The following is a 15,064-nucleotide window of genomic DNA, read 5'->3' on the forward strand; positions in this document are numbered from 1 at the left end:
TTTGGTCTTTAGTGAATACTGGGCCCAATTCAACAAGCAAGTCAATTCATCAATTGATTAAGCATTTAGCACATGTTGGACACTGATGGGCACCAACCCTACTTTCAAAGACTTTAGGGCCAAAAGGGAGCACAGTGAAAAGCGATGGAGAAGGACAAGCACTCATAAACTATCAGAAGGTAGTAGGGTACAGGAGAAAGTGCACTTGTTCTCAAGTTAGAGAACCAGGATTCAAATCCCACCTCTGATGGGTAAAATCCCTGGGTGACCTAGGCAAGTCATTTACTTTCCTTGGATTCATTTTTTTTTCATCTGTAAAGTTGGACTAGAGGGACTCTGTAGTCCCTTCCAACCTAGTACCCCAACTCTAGGAGATCTACTCAAGGAGGAAAAATGTTCTGAGTTAGATGAATAGCAGACACATAGATCCAGAGAATGGGAAGGCATAAAAAGCCACAAGGAGCTGAGAGGGAAAGCAGGCAGATGGCCACAAAGAAAGAAGCCTGAAACCATCTGGATCAAAGTGTGTAGGGACAGGAGTTTTATTGCTAAAGCCTCCTGGATTCCAGATATAGAGAGGGTGATCCTGCATCTCATTTCTCCCTATGAGCTCCTTCACGTGATCCTAAAACTTTTCCTTTGTGAACAATTAAAGTTCATTTATTTTTCTCCATTTTAAATGCTCATTTTGTGTTTATAAACAGTATTTGCTGCCAAGATTTTCTAGGAGGGCATTTATTGGGAGTGTAGTTGGATGGAGGTATCTGAAAGGGAAAGAATCCCTAGAAAAGCAAGATACAGGTTACACTGAGATACACTGAGGTGTTTTGCCAGATCTTTGTCTGCAGCTTAGAGCTAATAGATAAGAGAGACCCTTTGATCCCACTTCTCAGAATCAGAATCAAGAAGTAGCATTTTTAATGAGAAATTCCTGTGAGCAATGAATCAGTAGTAGGGTGAGTGGGAAATTAGAATAGTTGAACAGCCCTGATGACCACACTGTACCTTTTATCATTACCACACACACACACACACACACACACACACACACACACACACACACGGATAGAATTAAGCTTTTTGAGTGTAGGAATTATTTCATTTTCTGTCTTTTCACCCCCATGCCTAGCACAGCATCTTGTACATAGTAGAAGTTTAATGAATACTTTTGGATCAATTGATAGTAGACATTTAGAAATGTAATACTGGATTTCTGGGAAGAGGTTGAGGGGGGAGATATAAATATGAAATGATGAATTAATTACATAATGAAAAAATATTTTAAGTTCTTACTTTGTGCCAGGTGCCATGCTAAGTACTGGGAATAAAAACACCAGAAGGAGACGGTTTCTGCCTTTAAGGAGCTTATATTCTCGTAAGGGAAGACAACGCATATAGGAGCAGGGTGGCCAGGGAGGAGAATTTTGATCTATGAACAGTCAATTGACACATGCTTTCTAGAAGCAATAGTATTATTGATTTAATTGCTCCACCCAGAGCAAGTGGAAGAAACCCAGATGATGGATAGGAATGGGATTTGTACACGTCAGCAAGGCAGACAGCAAGATGATGTGGCTAAATGGCTCTATGGGGTGAGAAGCATGGGATAGTCAGGAGGCTAGGTTATCATGTCCTTGTTGCATCTGTGCCTCACTCCCTCATCAAGATAGCTCAGCCCCTGCTCAGAAGTTCCAAAGCTGAGTGGCTTAACTCCCCTAGGGACGAGAAGCATGGTTTCTGGAAGTCCAGAATGAAGGATGTTGTTGCAGGTGGGGAAAAACAGGGCAGCATCTGGGCAGATGGGAAGATCTGGAAGTAATTTAGACTTCATCTGCATAAAGGTGATAAATGATACCATGAGAGTGGATGAGATCACCAGAAGAGAGAATGCAGAGAGACACAAGAAGAAGGCCGAGGACAAAGCTTTGAAAGGTGGCAAAGGGGGGTGAGGAACTGGCCCAAAGATTTAGCAGGAAAAGTTGGCGACGATAGAATACACTTGAATAATAATCACGGATGTAGGAAGCAAAGCCTTAGAATACATTGTCAGAGAAGGCAAGGAAAGAGTGGGTTATCTGTATGTTGTCCATGTTATTCCATTTGGCTACTTAGACAGAACTTGTCCTCACTCCATTCCTGTGGGCACACGCATTGTCATCACTACTTTATAAATGACAAAGCCAAGAGCCAGAGAGGAAGCAACTTGGTCAAAGTCAAACAGCATGTAATAAAAGAGCCTGGACCAGAACCTAGGCCTCCTGACTTCAAACCCAAGGCACTTTGCTGGCTAGACATCCCTTGCCTGATCCCAGGTCAGACTCACAAGTCCTTCCTGTTAGATTTCTTACAACTATAGGATTTGGGAGTAGGGTGACATGAGGAAAAGGAGGGGCAAGATTTAGAGTCAGAAGCCCTAGGTTCTCATTCTAGCTCAGCCTTTGTCACCTTGGCCAAGTTGTTGACTGCTCTGAGCCTCAGTTTCCTCACCTGTAAAATGAGAGAGTTAGATTAAATGATCTTTAGGGTCCTTTTCAGCTTTAAATCTATTAGCTCAAGGGTTCTTAGGCGCCATCTAATCCAGCTCCTACATTGTACAGGTAAGGAAATAGCTGAAAGCTGTTGAATGTCTTATCCAAGGAGGGGGAGGACACAAGCAGTAAATGGCAGAGCTGGGATACAAACCCTGGTCTTCTGACCCCAGATCCATTATGCTGTGGAGCCTCTTGCTATGACATTCTCAAGTCTGCTGATTGTGAATTCCTAATGCAGTCGTGATGAATCCAATCCAAGCCAAGGCAAGCTAATCCAGTTCAACAAACATTTCTTGAGCTCCTACAGAGAGTGATAAGTGCTCCCTCTGAAAACAGTTTGCAGCTTTACCCCACCTAATTCATTGTCTCTCCAAACATCTGTAATGGGGAGTACATTCCCAAAGATGCACCCTTATACCATCTCTGAGAGCTCAGGATCAAATACCTATTCCCATGATGCTTGCCTGGTCACCACATACCTGTGCACTCCCAATTACGTACACCAGCATCCCCAGCAACCACCAGGAAGGGGGAGAGTCTTCAGCGTCTGGCAGGGCTCCATTCTTAGGCCAACACTGCCCTGTCTGCCTCCCACATTAATGACCAAGGCTTAAACATGTCAAGGACTTGGACAAGGCCACCCAACTATGAGAAGTCAAAGATGGAATCTGAACCTGATTCATCCTGACTTTAAATCCAGTGCTCTATCTGTAAAATGGGGATAACAATAATGATAGTGTCTACTTTACTGGTATGGTTGGGAAGCTCAAACGATATGCATGTAGGATACTTGGCCAACTTGAAAGCAATATACAGGGTATCCCAAAAGTTTTGTGTTCGGTTATTTTTCAATGAAGTCCAAGTCTTGGTGATCTCATTTGGGGTTTTCCTGGCAGAGATACTGGAGTGGTTTGCCATTTCCTTCTCCAGCTCATTTTGCAGATGAGGAAACTGAGGCAAACAAGGTTAAGTGACTTGTCTAGGATCACACAGCTAGGAAGCATCTGAGGCCAGATTTGAACTCAGAGAGATGAGTCTTCTGACTCCAGGCCGGGCACTCTGTCTACTGCACCACCTAGCTGGCTTCCCAAAAGTTTTAGCATTGTTTTAAAGCTTAAAATTGTAAAGACTTTTGGGACATCCTGTTAATGTCAGTTATTATCATTGAATGCCTACCATGTGCAATGCATTCTGCTAAGCCCCAGTGATGCAAAAATGAAAACATCACTTCTTTGAATTCCTCCCAGGGTCTTAACCCCATGCTAAGCATGGGAGGACCCATTCAACAGGGACTTGGCCAACCATTCAATTGAATGGGTTTGTCTCTTTGTCACTTCCTATCATAATCAAGTCACATGGGCTTTTCCAAGCCAGTGTAATGGGATCACTCGAAAGGCTTTCTCAGAGGGTCTGTACAGATGAATTATCTAGTGCTGGTTGAGGGAACAGGATTAGATAAATTGGATGGCTTCCCGGTGTTCCAGGAACAAATGTAGATTTATGAAGAATTGCCCAAAACGATGCATATAAATGATATGTACTTGACTCTCTCTCTCTCTGCTTCCTCACACACTCATTTTAATGTCACAGAAGATTAGAGAGAGGAGAGAAATCTTTTCGGCTACATTGAAAAATACATATAAGAAGTACTATTACAAACAGAGGCAGTGTAGAGCAGTGTGTTTAAATCCTAGCTCTGATAATTATTAGCTTGCCCTAGCTAAATCACATAACCCTTCTGAGACTTAGTGTCCTCATCTTAAAATGTGAATATTTGTACTATCTGTGATATTATTACAAATACCATACTATAAATAATAAATATAATATTATTATAAATAGCAAATAAATACTCTATACATATAATACATAAGTATTGTAAATAATAAGATTTGCAACTAAATGGTCCAGGCCCCAGAATGAGGAAGTCCTGAGTTCAAATCCATCCTTAGACTAGCTGTGTGATACTAGTAAAGTCACTTAATCTCTATTACCCTCAGTTTCCTCAACTATAAAATGGGAATAATAGCACCTATTTCCCATGGTTGTTATAATGATCAAAGGTGATAAAATTTGTAAAGAACTTAGCATAGCACCTACCACGTAGTAGGTTCTAGTTTCTTTCCTTTCCTTTCTTAAAAATGAGAACTATTATTCCTATAAATAGCCCAGTCCTAGAGAGAGCAGTCTGACAAAAACAGATTAGTGGGAAGAAGAAAGATGAAGATAACATCAGTAGCTTGTACTTATAGAGTACTGATTTCATTGTTCTAGACTCCTGATTTCATTTATATAGGGAACTTCCTGGCATGGAAATTCCTTCCTTCTCAAGATTCCCAAGGTAGGAGTCCTCCTATTCTGAATCATCATGCAGTTTGACTGTGTACTTTGATCCTATTAACTGCTAATGAGCAGATCTCCAATTTACTTGGTATAGCCAGGTGACCTTCTCGGTTTAATTACACTCTGACATTTATTCTGCCTCTCAACCCAGTTCCAATTGGGAAATTTGTTTGAATAAGTTAGATGCCTGTCCCCTCCCAGAATATAACTGCTAACATCTATAAATAGGTCAGAATCATTTGGATAATTCACTTAACCTCTCTGGATCTTCATTTTCTCATCTGTAAAATGGAGTTAATAACACTTATACTGCCTATTCTCAGGGATGTCTTGAGGAAAATCCTCTGTAAACCCTGAGGGATTTTTAAAAACAAAGACTAGATAAGGTCTAAACATCCTTCCAGCTCTAATTCCTATGTAATTTTTCTTTGGTAGATTCATTACAGATAATCTGTCTTTGGCACTCAACTGAGTGAGAAATAATAAAACTTTCTGGCCATCACAGAACAGAAAGACATTGCAGGCAAAATGAAATATGTGTGTGTGTGTGTGTGTGTGTGTGTGTGTGTTTGTGTGTGTGTACTTACTAGTCATGTGACCCTAGGCAAGTCACTGAACCCCTGCTTGCCTCAATTTCCTCATCTGTAAAATGGGGATAAAAATAATAAAAAACAACCCCTCAAGGTTGTTATGATCAAATGAGATGATATTGTAAAAGGTTTAGCACAGTGCCTGGATCATCGTAAGTGCTATATAAATGTTAGCTACAGCTATTAGTATACTTTCTGTGAACTCCTTTGGCGCCCCTATCTCACATTTCCAGTGCTTGAAGTTAAGGATAACACATTTGTAAAGCCCTTTAAAAAACACAAAGTGCTTTCTTGAGAGCAATAAACATAGGTAGGTAGAGTAGATATTATCATCTTCATTTTACAAATGAAGAGACTAAGAAACTGTGACCACAGTCATATGACTACTGTACGTCACTGGCAAGATTTGAACCTAGGTCTTCCCAACTCTGAGTCCACTTGACTCTATGTTCTAGATAAAACCATCTTTTTTAATTTTTTGCTGAATCAAATTGAATTGAATTGAATTGTGAACATTCTTCGCTAGAGGACTGTTGGGGAGGCAATTTTCCAAGTGACTTACAAATATAGAGAACAAAGCAAGATCTTTTCCTTCTCAAGTTTTCTCCAGACACTTTGGCTGGATCTCTCCTTTGTCCCTGTCATATTTTCAGGTCCCTTACACTTATTGATGCATCCATCAGAGCCTATAAGCTACTGGTTCATTAGCAGTTCCAGAACCTAGCACAATCTCTGGTACACAATAAATGTTTATCAGGTTGAATTGAATGAAAGTCATTAGGTCATAATGTGCTTAAACTACAAATCACTGAGGGCCAGGATGTAGTGTGCAATTGATGAATGCTGTTGGTTACTAGGAAGAGGAAGGTTGGTATGGTTAGGGCTATCAGAGAAGGCTTCATGGAGGAGGTGAGGCAAACTGGATCTTTAAGACTGGGCAGTCTGATGACAGGAAGCAGCAGAGATGGAGAATAGCAGCAAGATGAGGAATGTGGAAATGAGAAATGTGTTTGGTCTGTTCAAAACCCATGAAACAGGAACACAAAAAAACAAATACACATGCCTTTCATTTTCGTGTTGCTTGGTGCATCACTCTGTATTTTCATGGGTGTCCATCTTCTCTCTCCCATGAGACGACGGCTTCCCAAGCAGGCAGGAGCTTTCTCTTCTCTGCCCTTGGCGTTCCTCACAAGAATAACAAAGAGATCTTCCCAGAGTGAGGATTAATACATGGGGATCTGACTGGCTTTCCAGTAGGATTCAAGCCTTCCCTCTTCCCATTCTGTCTCTCTGCCTGGACCCTTTCCCAGCTCCCACCGACACTCGGACCAACTGGTGTCCATATGTTCTTGCCCTTCCTGTCACTGCAAAGGTGACTTCAGAAAGGAAAAGGGCCAGAGAGGCAGCTCTAATAGGGATTTCCCAGGAATACAATGTTGGCTTTTGCAAAATTTTCCTTCTGCCTACCCTGTCTGGGACGTTTTCCCATAGACAATCTTCCCACACACAGTAAATATCTCCCTGGGGAGCCAATTGCTTGGCAAGGAGAAGGCTCCGTGACTCCATTCTATCTGAGCTCCTCTAGCGCCATGTTGCCCCACCCATCCCTGCCAAGTGCCTTGTCTTCTCAGTCTAAGAATAATTTCCCCCTTGTAATTGGACTGTTCATGTCATTAACATTTAAAGAAATGTTCTTAACCTTTTCAGCAGTTTCATAAAACTGCAAAATAGAAAACCTAAATATTGCACCCAGACTTCCAGTTCCCCCTTTCCACCCTCCCAGCCTGGCTAATCCAAGAAAAAGAGGAGGCAGAAAATATTTTATCCGAATATGTCCTTGTTTTCCTCATTCCCATTGTCACTATCATCATCAATAACACCATAATTATCACCACCACCATCACCAGCACCAGCACCATCATGGCCAAAAACATAATTTTCACCACCACCTTCTCCATTATTGTCATTATCACTACCATCCCCACCACCACCACTGCCATGAATCACCAACATCATCATTGTCTCCATAATTACTGTCACCATATACACACCATGGTATAATTGAAAAGGTGCTGAATTAGAAGGCAGAGGACCTGGATTCAAATCACAGCTAAGCCATTTACTAACTCATGTAATCTTGGGCAACTCATTCACCCCACTGACTCTAAATTTCCTCATCTTGAAAATGAGGGGGTTGATCTCAAGGTGACCTTGAAAGTTCTTTTCAATTCTAAGTCTGTAATTTATGATATATCAATGACCATCACCATGAGTAGCATCTCCAAAGAGATTCTGTATGTAAAATACTTAGCATAGTGACTGGCATACAATAGGTGCTTAATAAATTGTTGACTTGACTTAAAGTACTTCGTAAACTATAAAATATTATACAAATGTTGACTATTATTGATATTATTATCATTACCCCAACCATTAATGGTTTGATGTCAACTTGAAAGGGGGTCTCTAGTAGAGGCTCCCAGTGGTCTGTGCTTGGCCCTGGATAGTTGGACATTTGAGGCAATAACTTGGATAAAGTCATAGATGGCAATTAGATTTGCTTGTAGCTCTGGCTTTTTTCCAATTCCATTAAAAGAAAACAGCCAGGAGCAACTAGGTGGCACAGTGGATAGAGCACCAGCCCTGGAGTCAGGGGGACCTGACTTCAAATCTCCTTTCAGACACATAGTAGCTCTGTGACCCTAGGCAAGTCATTTAACCCCAATTGAGACAGACAGAGAGAGAGAGAGAGAGAGAGAGAGAGAGAGAGAGAGAGAGAGAGCAAGAAAGAAAGAAAGAAAGAAAGAAAGAAAGAAAGAAAGAAAGAAAGAAAGAAAGAAAGAAAGAAAGAAAGAAAGAAAGAAAGAAAGAAAGAAAGAGTCCCACTCCTCCTTATGTACTCTGGCAAGAAAAGGAGAAGGAAGAGTAATTGGCTCCCCTCCACTAATACATCACCACCAAAATTCATTTGTTTTTTTATTGAGAGAGGCAGCTTAGCTTGGTAGATTACTAGATTTGTTATCAGGAACTGCTGAGTTTCAATCCTGCCTCTGCCACTTATTTCTGTGATTTAGTCTCACTTTCCTCATACTCATAATATCCACCTCACAGGGTTGTTGTGAACTTGAATGAATGAAATGAATGAACGAGTGAAAAACATTCATCAAGCATTTACTTTGTGTAAAGTACTCTGTTAAATGCTCAGGGATACAAATACAAACATGGGGTAGCCTCTGCCCTCAAGCAGCTTACATTCTAATGGCAAAGCCATTCATATAAAGGAGTGGTGGCCAGGGAAAGGAGTTACTACAGTCTGGGAAGTCACAAAGATGGTAAATGGGCAGCAGAGCAGTCTTTCCAGTGAAATGGTAATGGTGATTTGATTACAGCATTCAAAGAAAGGAGAGGGGTTGGATAAGACTTTAGCACCTAATTTAACCAAATACTCTCAAAAGAATCCCATCTCCAATATACCTAACAGGTGATAGTCCATCCTTTTCTTGAAGGTCTCTAATGGAAGAGGAACCCAACAGTCAATCAATTAGCATTGCCAGGCACTGGGCGAAGTGCTGGGGGCCTAAGACTTTGCTTATGGTGGCAGAGCATAAAATGGAGAAAATGGTAAAGATGAAATGAAGATGGAGATAATTGGTCCCAAGGCGTGTAGAGCCAAATGGCTTGACTCCTCCCAGTCATAGCCTCTAATACATGTAGAGTACCTTGTAAACTTTAAAATGATGCAGAAATGTCAGCTTTCATTTTTATTATTATTATCATGGTATTGTATGTGAAGTTCCCCTCCATCCCTTTCTCTCTAGATACTTCATCTTTAAGATATAATTTAATAATTCCTTCCACAAATGTGATTTAGTTTCAAAAACTTTTACTCTCTCTCCTTTAAAAGACACTAAGTTGAGAACTTGAAGGGACAATAGAAGTTATTTAGTCAAATTAAAGCCCAGAGAGCTGTCCAAGGTCACACAGATAGTAGGAAGCAGAGGAGATTCTAACCTAGGTCCTAGGACTCCAGATTTAGATCCAGCACTCTCTTCTCTGTAGCCATCCCTATGCTCTTCCCTGCTTCAGCAGAGACAAGGAAAGCAAACATCTTCCCAGGCCTCAAGAAGCCCCCAGTTTGGCCAAAGAATATTACTTACCCACATAGGGAACAATGGGAAAGCAGATACAACCAAATGCTAGGTTGGCCATAACCAATTACCAACACTGGCTAACAATCAGGAAGGAAAGTGAGTTCTGGGAGTTAGAAGAGTTTGGGAAATTTTCATGGGGAGAAGTGAGATTTGACCTGTACCATGGAGAATGGGATTAAATAGATGTAGATGAGGGGAGAGGGCTTTCCACAGTCCCAGAGATAACAACCAACACACATGGACAGGTGACAGTAACAGGCCTGGTCTCAACCCTGGCCAACCATTGACCATGAGAGGATGATGATGACAGCAGCTATATATCTAGTGGCGTAAGGTTTGTATCTCTCTTAGTCCCCCCTCCACAGTCCCCAGCCTTCTCCCCCTTTTCAGTGGCACTGTCTGGGATGTCTATACCACTGCTGGGTTCTAAGAAGAGCTACCTCTCAGGGAAGAACATCTGGATTGGTGAACCAACCTCCAAATACCTGGATCTCATGGCATCATGGATTTAGAGCTGAGAGGGGCACCAGCGGTCCTTAAGTCCACCCTTCTCATTTTAAAAGTAAGACCCACAGACCAAGGTCACACAAGTAGTCAGTGACATACGTAGGATTTGAGCCAAGACCATTTGACCCAAAGTCCAGTGCTCTTTTCACAGCATCATACTGACTTGCAAGCAGTACATATTGCTTCTGTGTAGCATTTCAGCAGTAGGCAGACTTCCTTGAGTTTTTAGGATTGAAATTGTTTTCTCCCCAGGAGGCCATGGCACTTTCAGGCTTGTACAACACATACACTTCTCTTAGCTCGTTTTTGACCAGGAGACAGAAAAAGTGTGAAGTGCAGGGAGGGGTGACAGTGATGGAAAAAGGAGCAAGGAGGTATGGGCTGCGCCTGCCAAATATATGTGCAGGTAGGGAGGGATTTGGGGTAGGGACGTGTTTGTATATGTATTTTGTGTATGTGTGCCTGTGTCTTGACATGTTTCTTCATCTTCAGTCTTGAGGTTGAACTGCATGATGGAAGTCCTATGATACTAAATGCTGGAAGAAGCCCTGGGACCAAACACTCCTTAAGCCATGAAGAGCAGTAGCCACCCCCACACAGATGGGGCTCTCTGGTTGTCTGGCCCCCAGCAAGCAGCAGATGCTTTAGTTGATAAGGATAAGAGAGAGGACCTTTCAAATCCGCCACAGCAAAGAGAGATTTAGAATGGGGAAAGTAAAAACCTAGCTCCAAGCAGGAGGGTATGCTTGCCAGGCTGGGCATTGGCAGAACTGGCCTTATCTGTGGGTGGAGATGTTAATAGAATCATAGATCCAGAGCCAGAAGGAAGCTCAGAGCTCATCTATTTCCACACTCTCATTTTATAGATGAGGAAGTGAAGACCTGGATAGGTTAAGTGACTTGCCCTTATTCATATTAGTAATAAGAAGCAAAGGTGAGATTTGAACTCATGTCCTCTGACTCCCAATCAAGCACTCTTTCCGCTATACCATATTGTTATGATATAAGGAAAAACAAGGCTTCTCCATCTCCAAATAACTTCCTTGTCAATCTACTACAGTGACTGAATTCCCCCCATTAATGCTTCCTCCTTTTGATTTCAGCATTTCCCAGTCAGACTCCTTTCTTACATCAGAACTCACTTCCCACTCTAGGGGAGGATTGTTCTCAGTCCCTCCCATCTGAAAAGGAATGATTCTATCAGAATTTACCTCCCTAATGGGAAGTGAGGTCTACCTGAGGGACTTAGGTACCAAAGGGAGAAGCCTATGAAAGGGAATGAAAAATGAAAGGGTGGGGAGAGGGACAAGACAGGAGGGGAGGACAAGACATGACATGACAGCCTTATTAATGCTACTAATTAAAATGTCACTAGAGCACATCTTTGTGCTGGAGACAGAAAGGCGCTAAAAATAGATAGTAAAATCTTGGTATATAGTAGGTGCTTAATAAATGCTTGGTTTTTGTTTGTTAGGGTTTTTTTTTTGCAATTGAGGTTAAGTGACTTGCCCAGGGTCACACAGCTAGTAAGTGTCAAGCGTTTGGTCTGAGGGCGGATTTGAACTCAGGTCCTCCGGACTTCAGGGCCGGTGCTCTGTCCACTGCGCAATAAATGCTTGTTAATTGATTTCCTCCTTCCTGGGCTCAGGCCTGGACATTCAGAACAATATGTGGCCCTCATATTCAAGACAAAAGCCATCTCCTACCGACTTCGGCTTTCACTGAACTTCTTATGTCCCTGCATTAAAGACTCATTTGTCATCCCCAAGACCCCTGCCTCTTTTCTGTGCTGTCCACTTTGCCTTCTGAAAAATGGGGCCAACAACATTTTCTCATTAGAAAAAAGGTGAAATGAAAGACAAATTAAACTTGTTTTCTTTGGGATCCAGGCAAAAGAGCAATCAGACATAAACACAGATGTTAAAATCTTGGGGAGACCCTACCCCCTACTCTACTAGACAGTGACTGTCCCCGAAGCCCAGAGCAGCCAAGCCATGCTAATAGGGCAGATCTGTCCCAGGGCCAAGGAATACCCAGGCTGAGCCGGCTCTGGCTCTGCCCTGCTGGAGAGCCCGCAGGCATCAGTGGGTTTGTGGTGACGTTTACCCATGTGAGAGTCAGGCATAGTCTGGTTGTGCGCCGCTGCCCTCTGCTGGCCACTTGGGGATCTACCAGGAATGGCCCCAGCTTCCCTTCTGGGAGCTCTCCAGAGACGGGGATACTTTTTCTCTTCTGTTCTGAGCACTGTGGGAGAGAGACCGGACCTCTGGAGCCCGCAGTCGCCCAGCAAGCACATCCCCAGTAAAAATCCGCTAAAACTCAGGCCCCGAGAATTTATTCATCGTAGACGTCTTCAGGGTACACTCAGTACCAGCCTCACCTTTCTGCAGTGCTTAAAGGTTTATGAAATCTTTTCCCAAGAAAACTCTGATAATGTGTCATCCCCATCTTTCAGAAGAGGAAGCTTAGATTCAAAAATGATTAGATTTTCTGGGGTCCTCGCAGCTAAGAGAGCTGGGGGCTCAGAGCCTGGTTTGCTGACCTTGGGAGATAGCATGGGGTGCTGGATTTTGCTGGGTTTTAAGAATGAAAATTTGAGTTTGCCTCTTGCCTTTCCGACTTTGAGCAAGTTACTATCTTTGTGTCAGGTCTCTTGTTTGTAAAATGAGGAAGATAAACTGTAAGCTCTCTTTCAGCTTAATGACTATGACCTTATAACTCTAAGCCTTATAATTATCATTATCATTAATCAATTAATCATCATCATGCATTTATTAATCACCTACTATATTCCAGGCTCTGTGCCAAGCCCTGGGGATATAAAAAAGAGGCAAAAACATTCCCTGCCCTCAAAGAGTTTACAATCTAATAGAGGCAATGACATGCAGACTACTGTGTATATACGAGATATATACAGGGTAAATGGGAAGTCATCTCAGAAGAAAGGTACTAGCAGTGGGGGAAGTTCGAAGAAAAGCCTTTAGCAGAAGGTGGAATCCCATTACTATGCCATACTCAAGGAATGGTGATCATAGAATCATAGATGTTCAACTCCTCCCCCTCATTTCATAAATAAGGAAATTGAGACCAGAGTGCTTAAGTGAATTATCCAAGGTCCACAAGTAGTAATAATTGATTTATCTATTTAGGGAGGCAGTCAGGGTTAAGTGACTTGCCCAGGGTCACACAGCGAGTAAGTGTCTGAGGCAGGATTTTAACTCAGGTCCTCCTGAGTCTAGGGCCAGTTCTCTGTCCATTTAGCCACCTAGCTGCCCCTCCTCCAGGCAATAAGTATCAAAGCTGGGATTTGAGCTCAGGTCTTATGTCTTCTAGTACAGCATGCTTTCTTCTGAACCACATGGACTCCCTTCACAATGGCCCTGTCTTGGGGTTTCCCTCCTTCCAAGTTGTGGATCACGCTGTCGTTGGAGGGCTCAGCTCCAGGTGCCCCAGATGCTGAGCTTTTGTCCCTCAGTCCTAACCTTAAATCTCCTGGTTCTTCCTACCTAAAATAAGCTCTGTTAGGCTCCTCCCCATATCTTATTGGGAAATAGGTAGAATTGGTAGCCCCAAAAGCTTCAACAGACATTAACTGAACATTTATTAGGTCCCTACTACATGTGAAGTCTGTGCTGGTCCTCAAAGTCATGACAACATAAGCAAAACCCCACAATAAGGTATGTAATGTACAACCCAGAATATTTCTCCATCAAACTCTGGATTTAATTGTGAAGGTGGTTCAATTTGGGGGGGGGATCTTTCAAAATAATCTTTTTGGCTTTTTCACTGTCACTCAGAACTTCTTCAAGGAAGTCATAGCTATAGTGGGGGACTCCCCCACATACTGACTCAGTCTCTTTTTTTTCTTCTCACTCTGGGACCATGTATGCAATCCCCATCTGGCCTGGGTTATCCTGAGCCTGGTCTTTTTGGCCATTTTCTCCTTGGCTATGTGCTCCTGGGTTGGGGCAGGAGTCTTCAGAGATTGATAATGCCATAAGGGGAGAGGTCTTATGTCTTCCCCACCGAAGCCACCATGTTATAGGCCTGGGTGCTCTGCCTGTCTTGGCTTTTGTTTTTCACATTAGATGAAGAGAGAATGCGTCTGTCCCAGAACCTCAGTTTTGTACCCAGCTCAGCGTTAATGCCCCAGGAGTGAAGAATTACCTTCAGGGCCTTGGCCCTAGTAGTAACCAAGATGAGGGTTTTCCAGTAGCCCTAGACATCTAGGTTTGAACTTTGGCAGGACTGATGTTATACAGAAACTATGCTAGAAGTCCCAGCCTCACCAGAGACCTAAGTGGGGTGGGGAATTGTGCCCTGGGAACGTTGGGGGAAGTGTTTACAATTCTGTTCTTGCTATCTCCTAAAGTAAATTTGTTGTCATTGTTTATTCAGTTGTGTCCCACCCTTTGTGACCTTATTTGGGGTTTTCTTGGCAAAGATAATGTAGTGGTTTGCCATTTCCTTCTCCAAATCATTTTACATATGAGGAAACTGAGGCAAACAGGGTAAAGTGACTTGCCCAGAGCCACACAGCTAAGAATGTCTGAGGCCAGATTTGAACTCAGGAAGATGAGTCTTCCTGACTCCAGGCCCTGCACTCTATCCACTGTACCACGTAGCTGCCCACAAAGTAAATATCCCTTTGTAAAGTCTAATTGATCTTAAGTGATTAAATGGAACTGGGGTATTAGTTAGCTGCACCTAACAGTGAGAACATAGTTTGTGCAGGCTTAAGTTGATGGCAGTAGAGATCCTTCCAAACCTTTCATGGCACCCTAAAAACCTAGCCCTAGTTATGCTTCCATAGTACTATAATTGCATGATTCTAGATTTTCAAGGAATAACGAAGAGAGGAGACCAGACTGGCTGGATGACAGCATCTCGTGTGAAGGGGAATAGCGCGAGATGTTGGCAAAGTAGGTAAGGGCTATGGAGG

The sequence above is a fragment of the Phascolarctos cinereus genome, unplaced genomic scaffold, assembly GCF_003287225.1.
Source record: "Phascolarctos cinereus isolate Bilbo 61053 unplaced genomic scaffold, phaCin_HiC Scaffold_3;HRSCAF=262, whole genome shotgun sequence".
Classification (NCBI taxonomy): domain Eukaryota; kingdom Metazoa; phylum Chordata; class Mammalia; order Diprotodontia; family Phascolarctidae; genus Phascolarctos; species Phascolarctos cinereus.